Source organism: Carassius auratus, unplaced genomic scaffold (assembly GCF_003368295.1).
Source record: "Carassius auratus strain Wakin unplaced genomic scaffold, ASM336829v1 scaf_tig00216367, whole genome shotgun sequence".
In the NCBI taxonomy this organism is placed as follows: Eukaryota; Metazoa; Chordata; class Actinopteri; order Cypriniformes; family Cyprinidae; genus Carassius; species Carassius auratus.
The window spans coordinates 11,891-18,446 of NW_020528529.1; the positions used below are offsets into that span (position 1 = coordinate 11,891).

At 38.1% G+C, this 6,556-nt stretch overlaps 1 pseudogene; it reads right to left on the bottom strand.

Annotated features, from left to right (window-relative positions):
* Positions 1-1,894: 1,894 nt before the first annotated feature.
* Positions 1,895-6,533, bottom strand: LOC113097689 (myotubularin-related protein 7-like; annotated as a pseudogene).
* Positions 6,534-6,556: the final 23 nt, after the last annotated feature.

The window sequence follows — 6,556 nt, forward strand, 5'->3', positions numbered from 1 at the left end:
TAAAATTTTTGAAATTATCTGCTTTAAATTCAATTGGGTGTCAGGTTGTTGACCATTGAGTCACTTTAATAAATAATACTTAACTAACACCACACAGTAGCTTGGGTGAAAACAAGTAATCAGACATATCAATCATCAGCAAGCAAACAGCACCATTGAACTACATATTCGTTTGCTGTTTTAGCCACAATAAAGATGACAGCAGCTAAAAAACAACACCGTCAAGTCAAGTGTTAAATTGCACAACTAAAGCCAACACTTACCAGCATTATGGTGACATCAAACCAAGCTATTACTTTTAAACAGACATCAACATCCACATCTAAACATCCACTTAAATCTTAATTAGAATGTTATGGAATAATGTTCTAATAAATGTTATTGATAAACATTTGTAGAATGTTTTTAGAGAACGTTATCCTATCTTTTGAGAGAACGTTCTGGGAACAAAAATAAAACTACCCGCTAAAAACATTGTTAGAACAATCCATGGGAATGTTCTTAGAACATTTTAGAACAAAGAAAATTCTAGCTGGGAAGTGCCGCTCCATTTGAAACCAGGTGGTGGACATTTACTGCTAATCACAGAACCGGCTTTACTGACAAAGACACGCATGACAATCGCATGCGATTAATCGTGCAGCCCTAATAGTGGCCTTCAGCTCTTCTGCATTGTTGGGTCTGGCGTATCGCATCTTCTTCTTCCCAATACCCATAGATTTTCTATGGGGTTAAGGTCATGCAAGTTTTTTGGCCAATTAAGAACAAGGGTACCATGGTCCTTAAGCCAGGTACTGGTAGCTTTGGCACTGTGTGCACAAGCAAAGTCCTTTTGGAAAATGAAATCTGCATCTCCATAAAGTTGGTCAGCAGCACGAAGCATGAAGTGCTCTAAAACTTCCTGGTATATGTCTGTGTTGACCTTGGACCTCAGAAAACACAGTGGACCGACACCAGCAGATGACATGGCACCGCAAACCATCACTGACTGTGGAAACTTTACACTTCACCTCAAGAAACATGGATTGTGTGCCTCTCCTCTCTTCTTCCAGACTCTGGGACCCTGATATCCAAAGGAAATGCTAAATTTACTTCCATCAGAGAACATAACTGTGGACACTCAGCAGCAGTCCAGTCCTTTTTGAAGCAAGATGTTTCTGACGCTGTCCGTTGTTCAAGAGTGTCTTGACACAAGGAATGCGAAGCTGAAACCCATGTCTTGCATACGTCTGTGCGTAGTGGTTCTTGAAGCATTGACTCCAGCTGCCGTCCACTCTTTGTGAATCTCCCCCACATTTTTGAATGGGTTTTGTTTCACAATCCTCTCCAGAATGCAGTTATCCCTATTGCTTGTACACTTTTTTTTCTACCACATCTTTTCCTTCCCTTCGCCTCTATATTAATGTGCTTGGACACAGAGCTCTGTGAACAGCAAGCCTCTTTTGCAATGACCTTCTGTGTCTTGTCCTCCTTGTGCAAGGTGTCAATGGTCATCTTTTGGATAACTGTCAAGTCAGCAGTCCTCTCCATGATTGTGGAGCCTACAGAACTAGACTGAGAGACCATTTAAAGGCTTTGCAGGTGTTTTGAGTTAATTAGCTGATTAGAGTGTGGTAACAGGTGTCTTCAAAATTGAAAGTTTTCTGAGAAAGTTTTCAAAATTTTCTGAGAAACTGAATTTGTGATTTTCCTTAGTTGCCAGTTATAATCATCAAAATTAAAAGAAATAAACATTTGAAATATATCAATCTGTGTTTAATGAAAGAATATAATATACAAGTCTCACTTTTTGAATGGAATTAATTAAATCAACTTTTTGATGATATTTGTATATATATATATATATATAATATATATATATATATATATAATAAATAAAAATTGCTTTGCAGGACATAGTATTTTTAAATGTTGTATTAATTTTGTATAGAAGCTTCCATCCTGTAAGAAATTTCCATTGTGGGATAAAATAATAAAAAGGTAATTGCAACTTCATCTCACAATTCACATCATATCTGATTCAGAATGGCAAGTAAAAAAAAAAGTTGTGAGAAGAAATTGTGGCAGAAAAAAAACTGATCTCAGTTTTCAAGAGAGTAAGTAAACTCAGAATTCTGAAAAATAATGTAGTTTCTTAAAATTTTCAGAATTGCGAGAAAAAAAATGTCAGAATTTTGGCATAAAGTTGAAATTTTTAATTTTTTATTTTGTGTCTGAATTGTGATGAGAAGTTACAGTTACCTTTTTTTTTATTGTTTTTATCCCATGGCTGAAACAAGCTTCCATACTACTGAGTATCTGATGTATGTTCTGTGTATTAGTGTGAGAAGTATGATAATATGCTGTTCCGAACATACAGACACTGGAAAATGTCAAGACTAAAATGACCAAGGGCTTGAAGGATCAGACACTGAAATATAGAGTCAAACCAAAGCTTAAAATACTATAGAAGAAATAAGATTTTACTCTAATGGAATAAGATCTTATTGCCAGACCATCTTGGATGTGTGTACTTGTTAACATACTTAAATATAAATTCACACATATATAAAAAAAAATTCAAATGACATTTAAAAAATAAAAAAAACAGCAGTTCCTAGTTTGGTACCCATTACTGTGCTTTTATCCCTCATTGCCACCAGTTCTGTTTTAGTTCAGGTGTTTGATTTGACCGCCTCATCTGAGTCGGGGTCCTTAGTGTCGTCTCCAGCACTAGAGGAGTGGCTGCTGAGGTCAGCCACACCTGACTCGAAATCACTGCAGGTTGAGAGGTCATCAGGGTCACCGTTCTTGGGTGGGCTGCTAACTCTAGTGGCAGTGTGAAGGAAGGACTGTGTTTCTCACTTCTTGTGGCGGTGAAGTAGTCTAGTGGGCTGCTGAGTTTGCTCTCGATTGGAATTGGACGGCGGACACGTTCAGACAGCTTGTTGGTCTTCTTCCTCCCCCCTGAAGTTTTCTTCTCCTTCAGTTGGGCAAGTCTCTGTAGAGGTAAGTTTGAAGAGGATAAGGTTGGTGAGTTTTACATTAGTGTAGCAAATAGAAGGAACACATTTGATTCTCATGGCCTAATGTTTGAAATTAGGGTGACCACACATCCTGTTTTTTCTGAACATGTCCCTAAGTGCCTGGGTTTTTGGCTTTACATGTACAATCCCTGCAGGCTATTAGTCAAACTAATTTTCAGCCATTACCTTTAGCAAGTATGAAAGCAATAGAAAATCAAAGAAGACATATGGTCACCCTATAAAAAAGGAATATTAGTATTCTGCATAGTGTACTTGTAGTGTGTGGGAATGGATTATGCATCCATCCCTTACTTCTACTTCTGCATTTTAAAATGCTTGATGATACATATGTGATATTTATGCATGCGTGTGTATGCCTTGTCCAGCGTCCGTCTCCCGTGGTACCTCCTGGTGGGCGATAAGCTCCTCCTCCAATTGTTGTGACTCCTCCCTCACCGCGTTCAGGCAATCGGCTGGAGACTGGTGTGAAGCCACACTTTTGTCGGCATGGCCGTACATACCCTTCCAAAACCTAAACCATAATTTCTTAGTTGGTTAATTCATCAGTTGCACAATTTTAAAAAAAATAATCTAATTTTATTCATTTTACTAAAACATTATGTATTTAGGATGGCTGTAAAATGGTTAATAATGCAGGAATGACTGGGGATGGGGAGAGCTTTGTCTTGGTCACAATGTCATTTTCAAATGTTTATGCCACGGTGCACAATGTGCAGTTTTACTGATTTTCTTAAGCATAATAATTGATTTTTAGGAGTTAACAGAAAAATGGTAGGTTTGTTGTATTTTGTTTATCTAGACTGCTAGACTGTTCTCCCATGTTGGTGTGTTGTTTAAGTATTATTTGCTATTACTATATAATGTTATTACTATTAGTACTATTATTCTATTATAGGTCACACTTTAGTGTGAGGACCAATTCTTACTATTAACTAACTATTAAATATGGCTTTTGCTTCAATTAACCTAATTTGATTCTTATTAATAGTAAGGTAGTAAGGACGTTTATGTATGGGGTAGGAATAAGGTATCTAAAATATGGTTAAGTTAAGGTTATAGCCTAAATTAAATAATTAAAAGTTAGAAAACACCCTAGTGGTCAAGTCAAATGGCAGCTCTTATAAAGTAACTAAAGTGCCTTGGTGGAAAGTACTAAATTAACAAGTGTGTTTATTCCACCTCTTTCTGTTTCTACATTAGCTGAAAAAAAATTAAGTAAAAAAACATGAAAGTGACACTGCAAGCTATTTTGTGTCCAATATACTTTCACTTCACTTTCTCATTCTTACAGTATGGACCTTTGTCATCTCTCAGCCAATTCAGCAAAGGGTCACAAGAGGAAGTCTAATGATTGTATAGAGGCCATTCTGATCGGTTGACTTACTTGAAGCAGTAGGCAGTGGTGAGAGGTTTCAGAACCCCCTGTGTCTGGCTGTGGTCTGTCCTGTACAGAGGGTTAGTGTATTCAGCCCTGTTCTCCCATAGGTGCGGCCACAGAGAGTGTGTTCGCTCCTGTAACCTGCACAGTTCACAAAGAGGAGGCTGGGTAAGTATACTAGCGCATATAGGTAATGAAACCTAGATAGTCCAAGTTAAAATGAGAAGGTTCATCACCTTTTGTTTGGAACAATATTCTGTATCAAGGGCTTACCACAACCATAAAAAAAAACTAAACATTGGTTTTGTCATTAGCAAAATGTTTTGGATATTGCTTGAGATAAGAACCCCTTTTTTGAAGTAGGTATACTTTTGGCATGTTTATCTGGTCTACTTTGGAGGTTAGTCTTTCAGGATTCATATTAACCCGGTACCCTTAAAACATGATTTGGCTTCCTGGCTGGATCGAGCCAGTAAACAGACTGTGGTCCATCTTTACCACTACATCTATAACCATCTCAGTTTAAAAAGTAGTTGATTTCTAGCCGTTTGCCTACATGCATACACTGACATGTAGCTGCAGGTGCTGAAGCAGCTTGTGCAAGTAGAAGCTTTCTCTCAGCAATCCATTTTCAGAAAAATGGCCAAATGTGTTTTTTTACCTCAAATCTCTCCTCTCTTTCTGGCAATTGCCGATGAAGTTCCCGTACTGGCAGGAGTATATATGTGTGTGTAGCTGTATGAGGAATCGCTCATTAAACTCAAACGCACAGGGGAACTGCTGCATCAGCTGCCACACACATTCCAGAAACTGGTCCATGACCGGAGAAACCTCCTTGGGGTCACCGTCAAGGTGAGCGTACCTGTAGAACGTGTTATTCATGAATGAAGATGTAAATAATAATGATATAGTTAAACATCCAAAATATCTGTCATCGTTTAATTCCAAATCTCTCCGATTTTATTTCGACTTTTGGACATTCCATCTTTGTGTGACTGTGTCACATTACAAAACAAGCGAGAACAGTGGTTTGTTGTCACTGACATCACACCAAGACATGCCAAGTTTGAATATGCACATAGGCAAATCACTTTCGATCAGTGAAAAACAGTTTAAACATGACACCGAATTAACGTATGGCTTTAGAAGACTTGCTATATGGAAAAAAGCAGCTTGAACATTCTTCAAAATTTCTCCTTTTATGTTCCATGTAAGAAAATTTTCATATTTGTTCACAAATTTTCATTCTTGGAGCATAGAGGCTCACCTAAAGCTTAGCGATGCAGAATAACATTGTGCACTGCATGACTGATGGTTTAGTCACAGTATTTGCTATGGACTTTTGAGGCTTTTCTGGTCTCGCATGTTATCCATACACAACGTACACTGTAGAGGATATTCACAGAAAGCTTCAATTCAAGAACTAAAATTAACTGCAAGTTGGTCGTGGTTTCCATCATCTGAGGCCAGAAACATGCAAATTGAAAGGAAAAACACACAAACCTATGAGAAAACTTGTGTCCAAATGACACCCAGTCCTTCTCGATCAGAACCTACAAGCAATGAGACTTGTGTTCAAACACTGGCAAAAACAAAAAAAAAGTTACACATTAAGTCTTAGATGATGTTGGACTATAGCAAAATGGATCGGTCGTAATCAAGGTTATGGTTACCATCAGTCCTTTGATAGTTCTGTAGTATGGATCTAGTAGTACACTAGCCAGCGAACAGGCCTGAGCGGTTCTGTCCCAGCCGTCTGAACAGTGCACCAGAACACTCACCCCATCCTCTGCCACGGCCTGGAGACACAGACAGGAATACAAGAATACATGTGGGATTATATCAATCATACTTAGATTTTCTACTATTTTTTTGGACATGCTTCCAACATGATAATGCCATGTTTTAGACATGTCTTAGCATGAATTTCCATGATTTTTCCACGTCTTTTCTGATAACTTCTGTTAACAGAGATTGCCTTTTTAAAAATCATCTTAAAACTTTCTGAAAAGTCTTGCCTTTGCAATAAAGACTCCAGCATCTAGTACAGCTTTGATGTGTTTCAGCCACCCAGAGTTCTCCAGACCCCACAGGAAATCACTCATTGAGGGAGCCGGGAGTTCGCCAACTGCAAGACAGAAAAGCTTTCAGT